Source organism: Rhinoraja longicauda, chromosome 16 (genome assembly GCF_053455715.1).
Source record: "Rhinoraja longicauda isolate Sanriku21f chromosome 16, sRhiLon1.1, whole genome shotgun sequence".
NCBI lineage: Eukaryota > Metazoa > Chordata > Chondrichthyes > Rajiformes > Arhynchobatidae > Rhinoraja > Rhinoraja longicauda.
In genome coordinates, this window is record NC_135968.1 from 7270818 (window position 1) to 7294801 (window position 23984).

Genomic DNA, 23984 nt, shown 5'->3' on the forward strand with positions numbered 1-23984 from the left:
ATAAGACATTGGTTCGGCCACATTTAGAGTATTATGTTCAATTTGGGACACCATGTTATAAGAAATAAGTTGTCAAGCCGGAAAGGGTGCAGAGAAGATCTATGAGGATGTTGCCAGGACTCGAGGGTCTGAGCTGTAGGGAGAGGGTGAGCAGGCTGGGACTTTATCCCTTGGAGTGCAGGAGCATGAGGGGTGATTTTAGAGAGGTGTATGAAATCATGAGAGGAATATATAGGATTAATAGGATCTTTTACCCAGAGTAGGTGAATCAAGAACCAGAGGGCATAGGTGTAAGGTGAGGGGGGAATTTAATAGGGACCTGAGGGACAACTTTTTGTACAGAAAGGGTGGTGGGTGCATGGGCGAGCGGCCGGAGGAGGTAGATGAAGCAGGTACTATCGTGACGTTTATAAAACACGTGGACAGGTTTAGAGGGTTTACTAGACCAAGAGGACCCGTTGGGCTCAAACCACTCCCGCATTGGTGCAGCACCCTCTCCTCCCCCACTCCCCTCCCCTCACTCACCCTCTTCCCTTCCCCCCCTCGCCCTTAGGGTTGCCACTCCTGCATTGGTGCAGCACCCTCTCCCCCCCAGTCTTCCCTCCTCCCTCACCCTCGTCCTCCGCTCCTCCCTTTCCCCCCTCCCCACCCCTCCTCTCCCCCCCCAGGATTGACTCTCCTGCATTGCTGCAGCAACCTCTCCCCTCCACCTCCACCCCTACCCCGCTCCTCCCCCCCCTCCCCCCTAGGGTTGCCTCTCCTGCATTGGTGTAACACCCACTCCCCCCTTTCCGTCTCCTCCTCCCTCCCCTCTAAGTGACGGACGAATGGAAACTGAACCTTAATGACAAGGTGGGGTAGTGATCACGGGTGCATATGTGTTAATCTCTGGTTAAAGCACATCGGGAGCTCTGGTGTGTGTTCTGGTTACCATGCCTCAGACAGGACGTGAGTCAGAGGGTGCGGTCACAGTAAACAGTAAAGTGTGATGAAAGATTATGTAACTGGACTGATATTGGGTTGAGTGCAGGAGTTGAAGGAAGACCCTCCTCACCTCTCCCCTGACTCCTGTCTGAAGAAGGGTCTCGCCCCGAAACATAGAAACATGGAAAATAGGTGCAGGAGTAGGCCATTCGGCCCATCGAGCCAGCACCACCATTCAATATGATCACAGCTGATCATCCAAAATCATTACCCCGTTCCCGCTTTTTCCCCATATCCCTTGATTCCGTTAGCCCTAAGAGCTAAATCTAACTCTCTCTTGAAAATATCCACTGAATTGGCCTCCACTGCCTTCTGTGGCAGAGAATTCCACAGATTCACAACTCTGCGTGGAAAGGTTTTTCCTCATCTCAGTCCTAAATGGCCTACCCCTTATTCTTCAACTGTGACCCCTGGTTCTGGACACCCCAAATATGGGGAACATGTTTCCTGCATCTAGCCTGTCCAATCCTTTAAGAATTTTATGTTTCTATAAGATCCCCTCTCATCCTTCTAAATTCCAGCGAATACAAGCCCAGTTGACTCATTCTTTCATCATATGTCAGTCCCGCCATCCCGAGAATTAACCTGGTGAACCGCAAACTTGGAGATGTTACATTTAGTTCCCTCGTCTAAATCGTTAATATACGTAAATAACTGGGGTCCCAGCACCGAGCCTTGCGGCACCCCACTGGTCACTGCCTGCCATTCGGAAAAGGACCCGTTAATTCCTGCACTTTTCTTCCTGTCTGTCAACCAGTTCTCTATCCATGTCAATACCATACTCCCAATGCCATGTGCTCTAATTTTGTCACTAATCTCTTGTGTGGGACCTTGTCAAAGGCTTTTTGAAAATCCAGATATACCACATCCACTGACCCCCCCATTATCCATTCTACTTGTTACATCCTCAAATAATTCCAGAAGATTAGTCAAGCATGATTTCAGCTTCATAAATCCATGCTGACTTTGACCGATCCTGTTAATGTTATCCAAATGCGCTGCTATAATATATTTAATAATCCCCCTCAGCATCTTCCTCACTCCCGATGTAAGGCTAACTGGTCTATAATTCCCCGTTTTCTCTCTCCCTCCTTTCTTAAAAAGTGGGGTTACATTGGCTAACCTCCAGTCCACAGGAACTGATCCAGAGTCGAGAGAACATTGGAAAATGATCACCAATGCATCCATGATTTCTAGGGCCCCTCCTTGAGTACGCTGGGATGTAGACCATCAGGCCCTGAGGATTTATCTGCTTTTAGTTTACCTAACACCATTTCCTGACTAATGTGGATTCCCTTCAGGTCCTCCTTCCACTAGATCCTCGGTCCTCTAGTATTTCCGGGAGATTGTTAGCTTCTTCCTTAGTGAAGACAGAACCAAAGTACTTGTTTAACTGTTCTGCCATTTCCTTGTTTCCCGTTATGTTCACCTATTTCTGATAGTAAGGGACCTACATTTGTCTTCACTAATCTTTTCCTCTTCACATATTGAAAGAAGCTTGAACAGTAGTTTTTTATTCCTCGCAAGCTTTCTTTCATGCTCTATTTTCCTCCCATTTTAATTAGCCCCTTTGTCCTCTGTTGAATTCTAAATTTCTCCCTGTCCTCCGGTTTGCTTCTTTCCCTGGCAAATCTATACGCCTTTTCCTTGGATTTAACGCTATCCCTAATTTCTCTCGTCAGCCATGGTTGAGCCTCAATCCCCATTTTATTTTTACACCAGATAGGGATGAAGAATTGTAATTCAATCTTCAATTGCGATCTTCAAATCTTTGCCATTGCATCACCACCATCAACCCTTTAAGTATAATTTTCCTGACTATCCTACCCATTTCCCATCTCATACCATCAAAGTCTCCTTTATTCAAGTTCAGGACCCTAGTCTCTGAATCACTCTCCAACCTAATGCAGAATTCCACCATATTATGGTCACTGTTGCCCAAGGGGCTTTGCAGAACAAGATCGCTACTAATCCTTCCTCATTACACAATATCCAGTCTAGGATGGCCTGCCCTCTAGTCGGTTCCTCTACAGATTGGTTCAGCAAACCATCCCGTGTACACTACAGGAAATCCTCCTCCTCAGTGCTGCTACCAATTCGGTTGGCCCAATCTATATGTAGATTAAAGTCACCCATGATAACTACTGTACCATTGTTACCGCATCCCTAATTTCCTGGTTGATGCTATCCCCAAACATCCTTACTGCTGTTTGGTGGTCTGTATACAACTCCAACAAGTGTTTTCTGCCCTTGGCTATTTCGCAGTTCTACCCATACAGATTCTGCAGCATCCAAGCTAATGTCTCTCCTTGCTATTGCATTAATCTCTGCTTTAACCAGCACTGCCACCCGACCTCCTCTTCCTTTACTGTCTATATTGAATACCCTGCATGTTTAGCTCCCAGCCTTGGTCACCCTGTCTCCGTAATTCCAACTCCCTCATATTCCTTAACTACTAACTGCACAGTCAATACATCCACCTTATTTCGAATGCTCCTCGCATTAAGGCACAAAGCTTTCAGGTTTGTTTTTCTTTTCTCCCTTCTACATTTTTGTTCTGCCCCCATTTTACGGCCCTCCGTCTCCCTGCATTGGGTCCCATCCCCCTGCCCTGTTAGTCTAAACGTGACCTTTCCTACACTCTCTTTCTCGTTAGCAGCACGGATGAACGTCCACATTGTTGACCACACCCCCCGACTATTTAGTTTAAACCCACCCGTGTAGCACTAGCAAACCTGCCTGCCAGAATGTCGGTCCCCCTCCAATTAAGGTGTAACCCGTCCCTTTTGTCCAGGTCACCCCTACCCCAGAAGTGATCCCAGTGGACTAGAAATCTAAATCCTTGCCCCCTGCACCAACTCCTCAGCCACACATTCAGCTCCCCTATCTCCCTGTTCCTACCCTCACTAACACGAGGTACTGGGAGCAAAGCAGAGAAATGTCACCTATTGATTCCTTTTCTCCAGAGATGCTGCCTGAGCCGCTGAGTTACTCCAGCTGTTGGTGTCTGTCTTCGGTTTTAAGTCAGCATCTGCCGTTCCTTCCTACACATTAAGGAAGTCCTTCTTGAGCATTAAGCTGCTGTATAACTTGATGTGATTGCGGCCAACATGGTCAAAGACTTGTTCCGCTCTTGTCATTCCTTCTTCTCCCTGTTCCCGTGTGACAGAAGGTACAGAAGTTCCCTCCAACAAACTCACCGGTTCCTTGGTTTAGTTTATTGTCACGTGTACCGAGGTACAGTGAGAAGCTTTTGTCTCGTGCTAACCAATCAGCAGAAAGACCACACACGATTATATTCGAGCCGTTTACAGTGTATAAAGGGAATGACGTTTAGTGCGAGGTAAAGCCAGCAAAGTCCGATCAAGGGACAGTCCGAGGGTCACCACACGAGGTAGGTGGTCGTTCTCAACTGCTCTCTGGTTGTACTAGGATGATTCAGTTGCCTGATGACAGCTGGGAAGAAGCTGCCCCTGAATCTGGAGGTGTGCGTTATCCCGGTCTTCGGGGTCGTGCAGGAGACGAGCCTCGGACGGCTCCGGAAGGGTTCCCTGTTTCATGGCGGCAGAGCCAGGCATGATGGTGGGGCAAGGCCGCAGATCACTGGGAGCTTACAATGTTAATGTATAGATTAGTTTAGAGATACAGTGTGGAAACAGGCCCTTCGGCCCACCGAGTCCGCGCCAACCAGCGATCCCCGCGCATTTACACCATCCTACACACACTTGGGACAACATACAATTATACCAAGCCTGGGCGGCTATGGTGACGTAGCGGTAGAGTTGCTGCCTTACAGTGCTTGCAGCGCCGGAGACCCGGGTTCGATCCTGACTACGGGTGCTGTCTGCACAGAGTGTATACGTTCTCCTCGTGACCCGTGTGGGTTTTCTACGGGTTCTTCGGTTTCCTCCCACACTCCAAATGTAGGTATGTAGGTATGTAGGTTAATTGGCTTGGTGCATATGTAAATTGTCCCTAGTGTGAGTAGGATAGTGTTAGTGTGCGGGGATCGCGGATTGTTGCAGACTCGGTGGGCCGTAGAGCCTGTTTCCACGCCGTATCTCCAAACTAAACTAAACTATCAGTCTACAATTACAAGTCTGCAAGTCTATGGAGTGTGAGAGGAAATCTGGTGAACCTTCTCTGTACTCCCTCTATGGCCAGAATGTCTTTCCTCAGATTAGGAGACCAAAACTGTACGCAATAAACCAGGTGTGGTCTCACCAATGCCCTGTACAACTGCAGCAGAACCTCCCTGCTCTTATACTCAAATCCCCTCGCTATGAATGCCAACATACCATTCGCTTTCTTCACTGCCTGCTGCACCTGCATGCCTACTTTCAATGACTGGTGTACCATGACACCCAGGTCACGTTGCAACTTTTCTTTTCCTAATCGGCCACCATTCAGATAATAGTCTGCTTTCCTGTTCTTGCCACCAAAGTGGATAACCTCACATTTATCCACATTATACTGCATCTGCCATGCATTTGCCCACTCACGTAACCTATCTAAGTCACGTTGCACTTCCTAACATCCTCCTCACAGCTAACACTGCCCCCCAGCTTCGTGTCATCCGCAAACTTGGAGAACCTCCGTCTTCCGTACCGGGCAACCTGATCAGGAACGTGGGGCTGAAATGCAACTAAAAATTGAGGAGCAGCCCCTTCAAGCTGATTTTGCTCTGTGCTATTCAGTGGAATGACTATACATGATTACAATCAAGCTGTCCACAGTGCACAGATCCAGGATAAAGGGAGTAACGTTTAGTGCAAGGTAATGTCTGATAAATGATAGACTGATGAGGTAGCTGGGAGTCATTACAACTCTCTAGTTGGTGATAGGATGGTTCACTTGCTTGTTAAGAGCTGGGAAGAAACTCCATGAATCTGGAGGTGTGCGTTTTGTCACCTCTGTAGCTCGTGCCTAATGGGTGAGGGTAGAAGAGGGAGTGGTCAGAGTGCGACTCGTCCTTGATTATGCCTGACCCACTGAGTTATCCAGCTTTTTGTGTCTAGTCCCTCTGATTGCCTTGTGGTCTCTTGCAGCGACGCACTGAAGGAGTCCTTATTGGTGAAGCTCGGCCAGCTTCAGTGCCACTTCACGTGGGGCCCACAGATGGTCGACGCCGACCTAGATGACGTGAAGCAGAAGTTGCAGGATTCGATTATCATCGGCGGGAATCACCAAGGCGTGCCGCACAACCAGCTGGCTTACGTCAACTACCTGCAGGGCAACCACGAAGAAGCCCTCCGTGACTTAGAGGCGGCGGAGAGGCATCTGAGGGAGATCCACCGGGATGGACTTGAGAGGAGGAGCATCGTCACCCATGGCAACCGGGCCTGGTTGCATTACCACATGGGGCAACTCAGCGAGGCCCAGTCCTACCTCGACAAGCTGGAGGTGACGTGTGGCCCCCTCACCCAGGGCCCGCACGTCACGGCAACGCTGCCCGAGGTGTGGGGGGAGAAGGGGTGGTCTTTGCTGAGCTCCGGCTCTCAGTGCTGCGAGGAGGCGAAGGAATGTTTCGCCAGGGCTCTGGAGGAAGATCCCGACAACGTGGAGTGGGCCATGGGCTACGCCACCGCTCTGTACCGTCTGGAATCGATTTCCGGGATCCCTGAAAACCTGGAAGAGAGTCAGTCGGTGAGACAGCTGAGACGGGTGCTGGAGCTGGATCCGGGTGAATCTGTGGCCAGGGTGATGCTGGCCCTCAGGCTCCAAGAGTTCAAGCAAAAGGTGGAAGCGAATGAACTGATTGAAGAAGCGTTGCGGTCAACCCCAGATTCTCCATTTATGCTCCGCTATGCAGCAAAGTTTTACAGAATAGAGCATGATGTTGATAAAGCGATAGGGCTGTTGGAGAAAGCCTTAGAATTCACTGCGCACTCTGTCTTTTTGCACCATCAAATGGGTATCTGTTACAGGGAAAAGCTATTACCTCTGCTTAAATATCCAGGCAGTGGAGACCCTGACGTGAAGGCTGAGTTGATCCGTCATTGCAAGCTCCATTTTGAAACGGCATTTCAACTGAAGCCTTCATATATAATTGCACAGCTGGATTTTGCCGGGATCTGCTTAATGAATGGTGAACTAGACAAGGCAGCGGAGATGTACCACAACCTCCAGAGATTAGACAATGTTACTCCAGATAATAAGCAGGCAATAGAATTACAGCTTGGATTATATGAACTGCATCACACCAATTCTGAATCCAACGCCATCCACCATTTTATGGAAGGCCTTAAAATCCAGCACCGCACAAAATATTGGAAAATTTGTTACACTAACTTGAAGAGGATTGCAAGAAGGCAAATTAACATGAACCCGCACAACAGCAGAGCCTTCGGTATCCTGGGGTTTCTTCACCAGCAAGCCGGGGAGAATTCTAAAGCTGTTGAATGCTTTGAAAAGGCCTTGCAGATTAATCCTGGCAACGAAGAATATGTCAGCGCTCTTTGTGAATTGCGCCGTTCTACTTAGGCTGGAGATACCAGGACCAGCAGGTAAGGGCGAGAAAGGTCCTTCCACAACCATTCCTCACTAGAACATAGAACATAACACAGTACCGCGCAGGAACAGGCCCTACGGCCCACGGTGTCTGTGCAGAACACGATGCCAAGACCAAATCATATCTGCCTCCATTTGCTGCATGTCCATCGGCCCATCCAAAAGTCTCTCAAATGCCACAATTGTGCCTCAACCCCCACCCACGGCCTCAGCTTCCGGGCACCCACCGCCCTCTGCAAAAAAACATGCCCCTCATCTCCTGCAGCTAATACCCCCTGGTCCAGGCTCCTCCTCTGCACCCTTTCCAAAGCCTCTGCATCCTTTCTGCAATGGGGTGACCTGAACTGCAGGTGATACTCCAAATTAACTCCAAATAACCAAAGTCCTATAAAGCTGCATCATGACTCCCTGACTCTTATACTCAATGCTTGGACCATGAAGGCAAGCATTGTACACGGTGACAGACACAAACAGCTGGAGTGACTCAGCGGGTCAGGCAGCATCGCCGGAGAAATGGAATAGTTGACATTTCGGGTAAAGACCCTTCTTCAGACTGGAAACGTCACCTATTCCTTCTCTCCAGAGATGCTGCCTGACCCGCTGAGTCACCCCAGCTTTTTGTGTCTATCCGCGGTGTCAACCAGCATCTGCAGTTTCCTTCCTAAGCTTACCGTACGCCTTCTTTACCACTCGATCTGCTTGTGCGGACCCTGTCAGGGAGTTGTGGAGTTGGATGCCATGATTATTGCAGGGTCTGACCAAGCTTCTGTGTGGTGCGTTAATGGTCGTGTCTCCACTTGAATTCAAGTGTCATTGAAATGTCAATTCAAATGTCAACAACCAAAAGTCTGTGGCCTCCTTTTGCTCTGGTATTTTATTTCATTCTTCACATGTTTAAACTATAGCCATTTATTCTTAATGTTGTAATGTTTTATGTTTTGTTCTTAATAGTTTACTGTATGTCGTGTTGTCACTCGCGAGCAAAGCACCAAGGCAAATTCCTTGTGTGTGCGCTTACTTGGCCAATAACATTTATTCAAATTTCAAATTCAAATTTGGTTGATGATCTTCTGCAGGTTTGGTGCCCACTGCTCTGACTGATCTACAGTGATCCCATCCCAACAAACCTTCACATTCAACCAGAGGTGGATCAGAGCCGCGTTGTGGAGGATGTGACGCCATTTCACGAGCATTAAAATAATAAATAAAGCACTAATAAAATGCAACAATTTTGGTCCATCATTCCTCGTCAATGCTGAAGACTAAGTCGTTTTCTTGGTCCACACTACGGTGAACAGTATCAGCTCAAAAATGTTCAATTCTAAAGTCTAAAACCTGCACTCCAGCCTTTAACGCCGATAATAATGTTTGCCCCACTTCAATGGTTCTTTATTGTCACGTGTACCGAGGTACAGTGAAATTCTATTTCTGCATGCAGTTCAGCAAAGTATTACTATATATAACCCAATCCTGGATTAAGTACAAAGTGTACAGAAATAGTCCACTGAGACCACATACAAGAGTCGCCAGGCTTTGGCTCTATTTTCAAAGTCCAAGTTGCTTTCAGTGCAGCAGAGATTGGGAGGGAGAAACAGGGAGATTGGTGGGAGTCTGTGTGGCCCAGGAGAGGGGGGGGAAGGGTGAAAAAAGTGGTGGAGGTTACAGCGGCGGTTCAGAGAGTTGCCTAAAGTTGGACAAGTCATTATCCGTATCTGATCGCCCCGTTACAAAGGAGGATCTGGAGACTTTGGAAAAGGATGCAGTTGAGGTTTACCTGGATGATGCCTGGATTAGGGGTTATTAGCTACAGGCAATGGAAGGACAAGGATTGTGTGGATTAAGGTGATCATTTTCCAATGTTTTATAGATTCTGGATCAGTTCCTGTGGATTGGAGGGTAGCTAATGTTATCCCACTTTTTAAGAAAGGAGGGAGAGAGAATAGCATAGAATGCCTTTATTGTCATTGTACGAACAGTACAACAAAATTAAAAGTGCTACATCTGAAACAGTACGACAGTGCAAATCTTTCAAAAACAATCGCACAAACATAGGAACCAATACAATAATTACCAATATCAATAAAAAACAAAAAAGCTAATAAATAACAAATGAGTTTTGCACCTAAGATGCTGTATATAAAAAAAGTGCAAAGAAAGTGAAAGTTACATCAAGTCAAGCATTTCCATTCACAGTTCTTATGGCCCAGGGGAAGAAATTGTTTTTAAGTCGGTTTGTTCTGGTCCTTAGGCTCCTGTAGCGCCTCCTAGAGGGCACAAGAGCAAACAGTTTAGCAGGGAAAGCAGGGAATTATAGACCAGTTATCCTGACATCGGTGGTGGGGAAGATGTTGGAGTCAATTATTAAAGATGTAATAGTGGTGCATTTGGATAGCAGTAAAAGGATCAGTCTGAGGCAGCATGGATTTACGAAGGGAAATCTTGCTTGACTAATCTTATGGAATTTTTTGAGGATGTAACAAGTAAAATGGACAAGGGAGAGCCAGTGGATGCAGTGTATCTGGACTTTCAGAAAGCCTTTGATAAGGTCCCACACAGGAGATTAGTGGACAAAATTAGAGCACATGGTATTGGGGTAGGGTGTTGACATGGATAGAAATTGGTTGGCAGACAGGAAACAAAGAGTAGGAATAAACGAGTCCTTTTCAGAATGGCAGGCAGTGGCGAGTGGAGTGCCGCAAGGCTCGGTGCTGGGACTGCAGCTATTTACAATATATATTAATGATTTAGATGAAGGAATTAAAAGTAACATTAGCAAATTTGCAGAAGACACAAAGCTGGGTGGCAGTGTGAACTGTGAAGAGGATGCTATGAGGATGCAGGTGGACTTGGACAGGTTGAATGAGTGGGCAGATGCATGGCAGATGCAGTATATTATGGATAACTGAGGTTATCGACTTTGGTGGCAAGAACAAGGCAGATTATTATCTGAATGGCGTCAGATTAGGAAAAGGGGAAGTGCAACGAGACCTGGGTGTCCTTGTACATCAGTCACTGAAAGTAAGCATGCAGGTAAGGCAGGCAGTGAAGAAAGCCAATGGCATGTTGGCCTTCATAACGAGAGGATTTCAGTAGAGGAGCAAAGAAGTCCTTCTGTAGTTGGTGAGACCACACCTGGAGGTACTAATTAGTGGGAGGTGCTAATGTGGAAACTATTAAATCAGCGGAACAATTGATTTGGGAACGGGAAGCAAGTAAATAGTGGAAAAAGAGGATTAAAGGATGGAAAGAGGAGGAGCAGTAGCGCCATCAGGGGTCGAGGGAGCGAAGCTGGAGGGAAAACGCAAGTAGTAGAGGGATATTAGTATGTGATGTCGGGAATACCAAAGCCATGGGATATTTTGCAAGCAGAATGCAAAGCTTATGATCATAGAGTGGACCGAGCCATGACCACCTGAGCTCGAGGTGCATTTAAAACTGGTACCAAAGGGATATATCCCGCACAACAACAACAAAAGTCAGAATCCGAACCACTGGAGTCCATAGCGGATTTATTAGGTAATCAGGAGTCCGAGGGTGACGAGGAACCCTGGACGCGTCCGAAGGCAGAGCCACCGGTTGCGGTTGTGCCAGTCCCTGTCCTAACCCCCCCCCCCCGCCAGTATATCCGGGACCAAGTGTGTCGGAACTCTGCCAGCTTCAGGGGGACGCCCCCGAGGCTGAGAGACACCAGTGGAGCCAGGATGGGTGTTCCCCTCGCGAATCTGATTCGTTTTTGGGTCACCGCATCTGGCAAAGTTTTCGTCCCTAACGCGCTTTTACCTGTTTTGTTGCATTATGTGCACTTTCTTACCCATGCTGGTAAGAGGGGAATGTTGGATGTAATAAATGCTGCATGGTATCACCCCAAAATGAATAAAGGGGTGACAAAAATTACTGCTGAATATGCGATCCTTAGCAAGAAAAACCCTGGTCGTACTGTGCCGACAGAGCAACGAACTACGCCGCTATCCCGGCGACCGTTTGAATGTTTACAGATTGATTTTATTGAATTGCTACGTGTACATAGTTATAAGTATTGTTTAGTTATTATTGACATGTTCAGCCAATGGATTGAAACCGTGCCAACAACCAATAATACGGCCACCACCACGGCGGCGGTTCTATTAAGGGAGATAGTGCCGAGGTTTGGACTACCGTGTACATTGAGCTCGGACAATGGACCCCATTTTACAGCCAAAATTAATGAGAAAATGTGCAAACAGTTAAATATCCGCCAGCAGTTCCACTGCGTACACCATCTGCAAGCCGCAGATATAGTGGAACGTGCAAATGGCACACTAAAAAAATAAATTGGATCCAGGTATTACCTATGGCTCTGTTTTCAATGCGAGTAACTCCGCATGCTGCCACAGGATTGACTCCAGCAAAAGTACTGTATGGAAAACCACTTCGGACCCCCTGGGCCGCAGCAGCAGGTGGAACCATCTACTTCCATGAATTGCCCGCATTGGACCAACGATTAATTGATTATATGAAGTTACTAACGCAGTCTTTATCAGCCTTGCATTCTCAGGTCCGAGATGCTCAGAAACCAGGAGATGATTTAGCACCGCATGATTTACAGCCGGGAGACTATGCTTGGATTCGCAACTGGAGCCGTGAGAAACTAGGCAATAGGTAGAAAGGACCAGTCCTGGTGTTACGAACTACCTCAACAGCTGTGAAGGTGGAAGGAAATCCTCGCTGGATGCACTGCTCTGACTACAAGAAAGAGTTGTCCCGGAAGGAAGCCACGGGCCAACATGCGGCTAAGATGGGGATTGTGGATTATATTGACCCTCGGTAGTCAGATAGAAGGACGAACCTCGTGTCTCCGGCGAACCAATCACTTTCTCTCTTTATGTCAGACATACGCTTCCCAGGTGGGGGCGGTCTGCCTGTTGGGTGTGCGCCCAGGTTCCAACGCAAGGTAAAAGCATGATTCCTCTTTACCCTGTCCCTTTCACTCCGAGTGAAGTCAGGTCCACCGCCTTCTTCTCGAATCAATCACAGAGCCCTGGCCCCAATAATTGGTGTACGGATTATGATAACCAATCAGATGATTGTGGATGTCAGTGTTTTAATGGGTGGTCCTTGAGACCCTGTCTTAATCAAACACAGGAAAATTGGCCCCGGATACAAGTCGATTCTCCATCATGGCAATATCTTTGTGCTAATTTTTGTAATTCTGTTAATCTTTTATTGCTTCGGTCCCTGTATACGTCGACTATATGACATTCAGCCAATTTAAATAAACTATGATTATGAAATAATCAAAGAGGGGAATGTAAGGGTTAACATTAGGCAAGCAGCTATGTAAGGGTTAACATTAGGCAAGCAGCTATGTGAGTACTATTGTAGGAGTAATCTGTAAGACCTCTTGTGTTTTTTTTAATGTGCAGCACAATTTATGGCTGGCTGCATCCATCTGGTATCAGCAACTAGCGCTCAAGGTTCAGATCTGTTAAGAAAACCCCCTGCCCTATGTGACTAAGTTTCCTTTCAGAGGAAACCAAGCGCAGGCTCGGCGATCGATTCGCTCAACACCTGCGCTCGGTCCGCATTGGCCAAACTGATCTCCCGGTGGCCGAGCACTTCAACTCCCCCTCCCATTCCCAGTCTGACCTTTCTGTCATGGGCCTCCTCCAGTGCCATAGTGAGGCCCACCGGAAATTGGAGGAACAGCACCTCATATTTCGCCTGGGCAGCTTGCAGCCCAGTGGTATGAACATCGACTTCTCCAACTTTAGATAGTTCCTCTGTCTCTCTCTTCCCCTCCTCCTTCCCAGATCTCCCTCTATCTTCCTGTCTCCACCTATATCCTTCCTTTGTCCCAGCCCCCGGAAAAAAGTCTGAAGAAGGGTCTCGACCCGAAACATCACCCATTCCTTCTCTCCTGAAATGCTGCCTGACCTGCTGAGTTACTCCAGCATTTTGTGAATAAAATCCTTTCAGAGATATGACTAGGTTTCGTTTCAGAGATATGACTAGGTTTCGTTTCAGAGATATGACTAAGTTTCGTTTCAGTGATATGACTAAGTTTCGTTTAAGAGATATGACAAGGTTTCGTTTCAGAGAATAGAAAAGTCACATAGGACATAGAAACATAGAAAATAGGTGCGGGAGTAGGCCATTCGGCCCTTCGAGCCTGCACCGCCATTCAATATGATCATGGCTGATCATCCAACTCAGTATCCTGTACCTGACTTCTCTCCATACCCCCTGATCCCTTTAGCCACAAGGGCCACATCTAACTCCCTCTTAAATATAGCCAATGAACTGGCCTCAACTACCTTCTGTGGCAGAGAATTCCACAGACTCACCACTCTCTGTGTGAAGAAATGTTTTCTCATAGAAACATAGAAAATGGATGCAGGAGTAGGCCATTCGGCCCTTCGAGCCTGCACCGCCATTCAATATGAACATGGCTGATCATCCAACTCAGTATCCCGTACCTGCCTTCTCTCCATACCCCCTGATCCCTTTAGCCACAAGTGCCACATCTAACTCCCTCTTAAATATAGCCAATGAACTGGCCTCAACTACCTTCTGTGGCAGAGAATTCCACAGATTCACCACTCTCTGTGTGAAAAAAAACTTTTTCATCTCGGTCCTAAAAGACTTCCCCCTTATCCTTAAACTGTGACCCCTTGTTCTGGACTTCCCCAACATCGGGAACAATCTTCCTGCATCTAGCCTGTCCAACCCCTTAAGAATTTTGTAAGTTTCTATAAGATCCCCCCTCAATCTTCTAAATTCCAGCGAGTACAAGCCGAGTCTATCCAGTCTTTCTTCATATGAAAGTCCTGCCATCCCAGGAATCAATCTGGTGAACCTTCTCTGTACTCCCTCTATGGCAAGAATGTCTTTCCTCAGATTAGGAGACCAAAACTGTACGCAATACTCCAGGTGTGGTCTTACCAATGCCCTGTACAACTGCAGCAGAACCTCCCTGCTCCTATACTCAAATCCCCTCGCTATGAATGCCAACATACCATTCACTTTCTTCACTGCCTGCTGCACCTGCATGCCTACTTTCAATGACTGGTGTACCACGACACCTTGGTCTCGTTGCATCTCCCCTTCTCCTAATCGGCCACCATTCAGATAATAGTCTGTTTTCCTGTTCTTGCCACCAAAGTGGATAACCTCACATTTATCCACATTATACTGCATCTGCCATGCCTTTTCCCACTCACCTAACCTATCCAAGTCATGTTGCAGCTTCCTAGCATCCTCCTCACAGCTAACACTGCCCCCCAGCTTCGTGTCATCCGCAAACTTGGAGATGTTGCATTCAATTCCCTCGTCCAAATCATTAATATATATTGTAAATAGCTGGGGTCCCAGCACTGAGCCTTGCGGTACCCCACTAGTCGCTGCCTGCCATTCTGAAAAGGACCCGTTTATTCCTACTCTTTGCTTCCTGTCTGCCAGCCAGTTCTCTATCCACATCAATTCTGAACCCACAATACCGTGTGCTTTAAGTTTGCATACTAATCTCTTATGTGGGACCTTGTCGAAAGCCTTCTGGAAGTCCAGATATAACACATCCACTGGTTCTCCCTTATCCACTCTACTAGTTACATCCTCGAAAAATTCTATAAGATTCGTTAGACATGATTTACCTTTCATAAATCCATGCTGACTTTGTCCAATGATTTCACCACTTTCCAAATGTGCTGCTATCCCATCCTTAATAACTGACTCTAGCATTTTCCCCACTACCGATGTTAGACTAACTGGTCTGTAATTTCCCGTTTTCTCTCTCCCTCCCTTTTTGAAAAGTGGGGTTACATTAGCTACCCTCCAATCCTCAGGAACTACTCCAGAATCTAAAGAGTTTTGAAAAATTATCACTAATGCATCCACTATTTCTGGGGCTACCTCCTTAAGCACTCTGGGATGCAGCCTATCTGGCCCTGGGGATTTATCGGCCTTTAATCCATTCAATTTACCTAACACCACTTCCCGACTAACCTGGATTTCACTCAGTTCCTCCATCTCAATTTGACCCCCAGTCCCCTGCTATTTCCGGCAGATTATTTATGTCTTCCTTAGTGAAGACAGAACCAAAGTAGTTATTCAATTGGTCTGCCATGTCCTTGTTCCCCGTGATCAATTCACCTGTTTCTGACTGCAAGGGACCTACATTTGTTTTAACTAATCTTTTTCTCTTCACATATCTATAAAAGCTTTTGCAGTCAGTTTTTATGTTCCCTGCCAGTTTTCTTTCATAATCTATTTTCCCTTTCCTAATTAAGCCCTTTGTCCTCCTCTGCTGGACTCTGAATTTCTCCCAGTCCTCTGGTAGGCTGCTTTTTCTTGCTAATTTGTACGCTTTATCTTTTGTTTTGATACTATCCCTAATCTCCCTTGTTAGCCACGGATGCACTACCTTCCCTGATTTATTCTTTTTGCCAAACTGGGATGAACAATTGTTGTAGTTCATCCATGCGGTCTTTAAATGCCTTCCTTTGCATATCCACCGTCAACCCTTTAAGAAACAATTGCCAGTCTATCTTGGCCAATTCACGTCTCATGTCCTCAAAGTTACCTTTCTTTAAGTTCAGAACCGTTGTTTCTGAATTAACTAAGTCACTCTCCATCCTAATGAAGAACTCAACCATATTATGGTCACTCTTGCCCAAGGGGCCATGCACATCAAGACTGCTAACTAACCCTTCCTCATTACTCAATACCCAGTCTAGAATAGCCTGCTCTCTCGTTGGTTCCTCTACATGTTGGTTTAGAAAACTATCCCGTATACATTCCAAGAAATCCTCTTCCTCAGCACCTCTGCCAATTTGATTCACCCAATCTATATGTAGATTGAAGTCACCCATTATAACTGTTTTACCTTTGTTGCACGCATTTCTAATTTCCTGTTTGATGCCATCCCCAACTCTACTACTACTGTTAGGTGGCCTGTACACAACTCCCACTAGCGTTTTCTGCCCCTTAGTGTTTCGCAACTCTACCCATATCGATTCCACATCCTCCAAGCTAATGTCCTTCGTTTCTATTGCGTTAATCTCCTCTCTAACCAGCAACGCTACCCCACCTCCTTTTCCTTTCTGTCTATCCCTCCTGAATATTGAATATCCCTGGATGTTCAGCTCCCAGCCTTGGTCACCCTGGAGCCATGTCTCCGTAATCCCAACTATATCATATTCGTTAATAACTATCTGCACATTCAACTCATCCACCTTATTACAAATGTTCCTTGCATTGAGACACAAAGCCTTCAGGATTGTTTTTACAACATTCTTACCCCTTATACAATTATGTTGAAAAGTGGCCCTTTTTGATTTTTGCCCTGGATTTGTCTGCCTGCCACTTTTACTTTTCACCTTAGTACCTATTGCTTCTACCCTCATTTTACACCCCTCTGTCTCTCTGCTCATGCTCCCATCCCCCTGCCACATTAGTATAAATTCTCCCCAACAGCACTAGCAAACACTCCCCCAAGGACATTGGTTCCATTCCAGCTCAGGTGCAGACCGTCCTGTTTGTTCTGGTCCCACCTCCCCCAGAACTGGTTCCAATGTCCTAGAAATTTGAATCCCTCCCCCTTGCACCATTTTTCAAGCCACGTATTCATCTGAAATATCCTCCTATTTCTACTCTGACTAGCACGTGGGACTGGTAGTAATCCAGAGATTATTACCTTTGAGGTCCTACTTTTAAGTTTATCTCCTAGCTCCCTAAATTCACCTTGTAGGACCTCATCCCGCTTTTTACCTATATCGTTGGTCCCAGTGTGCACCACGACAACTGGCTGTTCATCCTCCCCCGCCAGAATGTTCTGCAGCCGCTCAGAGACATCCCTGACCCTTGCACCAGGGAGGCAACATACCATCCTGGAGTCTCGTTTGCGGCCGCAGAAACGCCTATCTATTCCCCTTACAATTGAATCCCCTATTACTATAGCCCTTCCACCTGACATGTCTTACCCCCAAATTAAATCAACTCACTCCCACTTTAAAAATCTTAATCCTTTAAACTGTACCTTTACTAAAAAGCACTGTACCCTTAACTCACTGAACCCTTAACTCACTGAACCCTTAACTCACTGAACCCTTAACTCACTGAACCCTTAACTCACTGAACCCTTAACTCACTGAACCCTTAACTCACTGAACCCTTAACTCACTGAACCCTTAACTCACTGAACCCTTAACTCACTGAACCCTTAACTCACTGAACCCTTAACTCACTGAACCCTTAACTCACTGAACCCTTAACTCACTGAACCCTTAACTCACTGAACCCTTAACTAAAATATGAACAGAAAGCAGAAATGCAACCTGGGGTTACACACAATCAGCTACTTCCTCTAGTCCGCTTCCACCAATCAGCGGCTTCCTCCAGACCACTTCTTTTGAAGTGTGATGGAACGTTTTTAAACCAACGCTGCTCCACCCGCTCCAACCGCTCCTGGGCCTCCGTGTGAACAAAGCCCCTCATCTCGGTCCTAAAAGACTTCCCCCTCATCCTTAAGCTGTGACCCCTGGTTCTGGACTTCCCCAACATCGGGAACAATCTTCCCGCATCTAGCCTCTCCAACCCCTTAAGAATCTTATATGTTTCTATAAGATCCCCCCTCAGTCTTCTAAATTCCAGCAAGTATAAGCCTAGTCTATCCAGTCTTTCTTCATATGAAAGTCCTGCCATCCCAGGGATCAATCTGGTGAACCTTCTCTGTACTCCCTCTAAGGCTAGAATGTCTTTCCTCAGATTAGGAGACCAAAACTGTACACAATACTCCAGGTGCGGTCTCACCTGTTGTACTTCGTGGTCCGGTACCTGTTGTGCCTTTAGTGACTCTGGACGGACCACAAGTACACGTGTATAAAAAGTTACATTGCTGGAGTTCAACTCCAGGCTGTTTATTCCGTGGCCACCTGCATCCATAGTGACCGCTTAATCACACCAATCACTTATATACACAGCCATACAAAGTAGTTCTTGGATACACAAAGTAGTCCCAGCAATTTCACAACATCCCCCTTGTCTTATATATTACAACATCCCCCTTGTCTTATATAAAATTGTTTTCTTTACCATTCGAGGGCTAAAATATATTTAACAAACAAAACCAAAACACCATTGCTGTTTGCAAACAAAACCAATAACACAACTAAACACAATTGCGTTTTTCGCCATCATGGTGGTCACTCCTCTGCGGAATTTCACCCATCACCAGGTGGTCACTCATCTCCGGGTGGTCACTCATCTCCGGGTGGTCACTCACCTCTGGGTGGTCACTCATCTCCGTGTGGTCACTCATCTCCGTGTGGTCACTCATCTCCGGGTGGTCACTCATCTCCGGGTGGTCACTCATCTCCGGGTGGTCACCACAGATATATACATTTATACAAAAGCATCAAATATAATACATTAAGCTTTCATTACACAGATCACTACACAGGTCATTAAACACAAAATATTCATTTTGTTCCATATCTTCCCCTCAAGAAGACATGCTGTGTAGATCAAACGTAGTGTAGGCTCTAGATGCTCCACCACCATGATTTGCCTGCCACTGCTGGCCTCCCACTGCTGGGATGGCACTGCTGGGCTGGCACTGCTGGGCTGGCACTGCTGGGCTGGCACTGCTGTAATCGCGGTGCGATCGCGCCTCCGCTGCAGTGCGCTCTGGCCCCGCCCACAGGTGCTCCCCGGCAGCTGTCGCTCAACTTTTCGAATGCGCTGCGCGCTGGCCCCGCCCACAGGTGCTCCCTGGCTCCGCCCACAGGTGCTCCCGGCAGCTGCCGCGCAATTCCAACGCGCTGCCGCTGCCTCGGGCCCAGGGCCGTCCCGACTCTACGGTCGACGCGCCTGGGTGAGTATTTAGTGCCTCGGCCTTACCGGCCGCCGCACCTCCGCGGGTGGTTGGTCCCTCCGGTCGCCGAACCCCTCCGGTCGCCGCACACCTCCGTGGGTGTCGGTCTCCTCCAGGGCTCTCCCGGTCGCCGCACACCTCCGTGGGTGTCAGCCTCCCCCGGTCGCCGCACACCTCCGTGGGTGTCGGTCTCCTCCAGGGCTCTCCCGGTCGCCGCACACCTCCGTGGGTGTCGGTCTTACCGGTCGCCGCACACCTCCGCGGGTGTCGGTCTCCTCCGGGGCTCTCCCGGTCGCCGCACACCTCCATGGGTGTCGGTCTCCTCCGGTTGCTGCACACCTCCATGGGTGTCGGTCTTCCCCGGTCACCGCACATCTCCGTGTGTGTCGCGTCTCCCGGTCTTCCAGCTTGCAGCGTCACGTCGGCAACCCGGCGCCGACTACTGAGCAGGTAACTATACCAACTCACACTGGCTCTGTCGGGATGCACTCCAAACGTCCCGTACCGAGCTGGAAACTTTTCTTTTGTTTTGTTTCCCTTCAGGGCTTTTTTTTCTTCTTTTTTTTCTTCTTTTTAACCTTTTCTGCTCGAGCATGCTTCATTCCCTCCCTAGGCTTAACACCAAGCCGCTGCCACCATGTTGTACTTCGTGGTCCGGTACCTGTTGTACCTTTAGTGACTCTGGACGGACCACAAGTACACGTGTATAAAAGGTTACAATGCTGGAGCTCAACTCCAGGCTGTTTATTCCGTGGCCACCTGCATCCAGAGTGACCGTCTAATCACACCAATCACTTATATACACAGCCATACAAAGTAGTTCTTGGATACACAAAGTAGTCCCAGCAATATCACAACATCACCAAGGCCCTGTACAACTGCAGCAGAACCTCCCTGCTCCTATACTCAAATCCTCTTGCTATGAATGCTAACATACCATTCGCTATCTTCACTGCCTGCTGCACCTGCACGCTTGCTTTCAATGACTGGTGCACCATGACACCCAGGACACGTTGCATCTCCCCTTTTCCTAATTGGCCACCATTCAGGTAATACTCTGCTTTCCTGTTCTTGCCGCCAAAGTGGATAACCTCACATTTATCCACATTATATTGCATCTGCCATGCATTTGCCCACTCGCCTAATCTATCCAAGTCACTCTGCAGCCTCCTAGCATCCTCCTCGCAGCTAACACTGCCACCCAGCTTCGTGTCATCCGCAAACTTAGAGATGTTAGGACATTGTAAAATTACCATATAAGGCCATAACGGAAAGCTTCCGGTGCCCTGTTAAGGGTATAAATGTGTGTGTATGTAAACAATCAGAGAGAGAGACTGCACTAGTTGCCCAAGCGTCACTGGACGTTTTTGCAACTAGACTCTCTCCCACCTTGGTGAGTACAATAAAGAGATTAAACGAACTCGGTTGTCTGACTGTTTTCTGTTAATAGGTCACGAACTACAACAGCGGGACTGTCATATGATGAAAGAATAGAATGACTGGGCTTGTAATCATTGGAATTTAGAAAGATTAGAGGGGATCTTATAGAAGCATATAAAATTATTAAGGGATTGGACACGCTAGATGCAGGAAACATGTTCCCGATGTTGGGGAAGTTCAGAACCAGGGGCCACAGTTTAAGAATAAGGGGTAGGCCATTTAGAACTTAGATGAGGAGAAACTTTTCCACCCAGAGAGTAGTGAATTGTGGGATTCTCTGCCTCAGAAGGCAGTGGAGGCCGATGCACTGGATGCATTCAAAAGAGAGTTTAATAGAGTTCTCGGGGCTCGCGGAATCAAGGGATATGGGGAGAAGGCAGGAACGGGGTACTGATTATGGATGATCAGCTATGATCACATTGAATGGCGGTGCTAGCTTGAGGGGCCGAAGGGCCTACTCCTGCACCTTTTTTCTATGTATCTACTGTACACATCCATGTGCAGGCAGAAAAGAGTTGGTCTTGACATCATGTTCGGCACAGACATTGTGGGTATGATGAGCGTTTGACCTCACTGGGCCTCTACTTGCTGGAGTTTAGAAGGATGAGGGGGGGACCTCATTGAAACTTACCGAATAGTGAGAGGCCTGGATAGCGTGGATGTGGAGAGGATGATTCCACTAGTGGGAGAGTCTAGGAACAGAGGTTAGAATAAAAGGACGCACCTTTAGAAAGATGAGGAGGAATTTCTTTAGCCAGAGGGTAGTGAATGTGTGGGATTCATTGCCACAGACGGCTGTGGAGGCTGTCATTTTGTATTTTTAAGGCGGAGATTGGCAGATTCTTGATTAGTACAGGTGTCAGGGATTCACAAGTTCACAGGTTACAGGAGTAGAATTAGGCCATTCGGCCCATCCAGTCCACTCCGCCATTCAATCATGGCTGACCTCTGCCTCCTAATCCCATTTTCCTGCCTTGTCCGCATAACCCTTGACGCCCGTTCTAAACGAGAATCTGCCTTGAAAATATCCACTGACTTGGCCTCCACAGCCCTCAATGTGGCGATGCGTTCCACAGATTCACCGCCTTCTGACTAAAGAAGTTCCTCCTCACCTCCGTTATAAAGGAGGGTGATGGGGAGAAGGCAGAACCCAGCGACCTTCACAGCCAGGCTGGGCTGCCGTCACCATCCCCGGCCCACACCTGCACTCCAGCCGCCCACGGGCCGCAACCATCGACTCCGCTGATCCTCACCTCTCCCACGGCCACCGGCAGGCTGGGGCCGCCAACTCACCCGCATTCCAGGCCCAGTTCCAGACTGACAGTCCAAAGAAAGGTCTCGACCTGAAACATCGCCCGTCCCTGTTCCCCAGAGATGCTGCCTGACCCGCAGTTACTACAGCACTTTGTGCCTTTTTTGCCGTATTAACCAGCATCTGCAGTTGTTTGTTTTCACGACCTGTACAATGATAATCCTTTACTTGGTTGGTTTGGTCCAGTGATAGGATGTGGAAATGGGCCCTTCGGCCCACCAGCTCCGCGCTGGCCAGCGATTGCCCGCACACTCATTCTATCCCATAGACTTCACTCAGGGACAATTTACAGAGGGCCAATTAACCTACAAACCTGCACGTCTGCGGGATGTGGGTGGAAACCGGAGCACCGGGAGAAAACTCATGCAGTCACTGGGGGAACGTGCAAACTCCGCACAGACAGCACTCGAACCCAGGTCTCCAGTGCTGTGAGGCAGCAGCCCATTCCATCAAATGCATCTTTCATCAGTCAGTGCCCACCGTCAGGATCATGAGGCAGCAGCTCTACCCGCTGCACCACCATGCCGCCCGAGAGAGGAACCTGCACCCTGAGTATTTCCCTTTTCCAGCTCCTCATCTCCTCCCACCTTCGAAACACTCCTCATTTAGCAATAGTGCGAAATTGTGGGAGTGCAGCGTAGGTTCACCAGGTTAATTCCCAGGATAGCGGGACTGAGATATGATGAAAGAACGGATCGACTGGGCTTATATTCACTGGAATTTAGAAGGATGACAGGGCATCTTATAGAAACATATAAGATTTTTAAGGGATTGGACAGGCTAGATGCAGGAAAAATGTTCCCGATGTTGGGGGAGTCCAGAACCAGGGGTCCCAGTTTAAGAATAAGGGGTAGGCCATTTAGGACTGAGATGAGGAAAAGGGCTGAATGGCCTACTCCAGCAACTATTTTCTATTTTTCTAGTAGAGCTGCTGCTTTGGGGTTCATTGATCAAGGGGAGGCGTGAGCAGGGAAGACCGTGAACTAAATTGGGAAGAGCTACAAGAAAATGTCAGCATTGCAACAGGAGACGGAGCGCACGGACTGGACGCGGCCCACAGCGGTGCAGCGGCGGTGGAGGACTCCTACAACTTCTCTTGGCCTGGCCCACCCTGCAACGTCGACAGGACAACGGGCCTTAATGGCCAGCTGCACCTAAAGCAACTAGGACTCTCAAAATGGCGTCAAAACCTCTTGTTTATCGTCTCGGTGGACCTTTTCTATACACTTTGCACTTAATCCAGGATTGCAACTCTTCAACTTGATTAGTAAAGGCGTCAAAGGACACGAGGGGAAGAGCAGGAGAATGGGTTTGAGAGGGAAAAATAGATCAGCCATGATCGAATGGCGGAGCAGTCTCGATGGGCCGAATGGCCTAAGATGTTCCTATGATTTATGAACCTTGACAGGAAGACTGGAAATCTCTAGTCCGTCTACAATTTTCATAAGTCTTAAGAGCAGCATTAGGCCATTTGGCCAATCGAGTCTACTCAACTATTCAATTATGGATGATCTCTCTTTCCCTCTCAACCCCATTCTCCTGCTATCTCCCCATAACCCCTGACACCTGTACGAATCAAGAATCAGTCAATCTATTGCCTTCAACATATCCATTGACTTGGCCTCCACAGCCATCTGTGGCAAACAATTCCACAGATTCAACACCCTCTGGCTAAAGAAATTCCTCCTCATCTCCTTTCTAAAGGTACGTCCTTTTATTCTGAGTCTGTCCCCTCCATTCCTTGACATCATTATTATTATTATTATTATTACTCCTGATCTTAACTCTTGAGACGTGGTTGTAATTTGCACGTGTGAGGATTAAGAAATGAAGTGAATGTTTGCCCTCACTCGTCTGTCAATCGAACATCACTGGTTTCTAATTTGACCC

At 47.6% G+C, this 23984-nt stretch overlaps 1 pseudogene; it reads left to right on the forward strand.

Moving 5' to 3' along the window:
• The first annotated feature begins 6036 nt into the window (after positions 1–6036).
• On the forward strand, positions 6037–7663 carry LOC144600875 (interferon-induced protein with tetratricopeptide repeats 5 pseudogene; annotated as a pseudogene).
• Positions 7664–23984: the final 16321 nt, after the last annotated feature.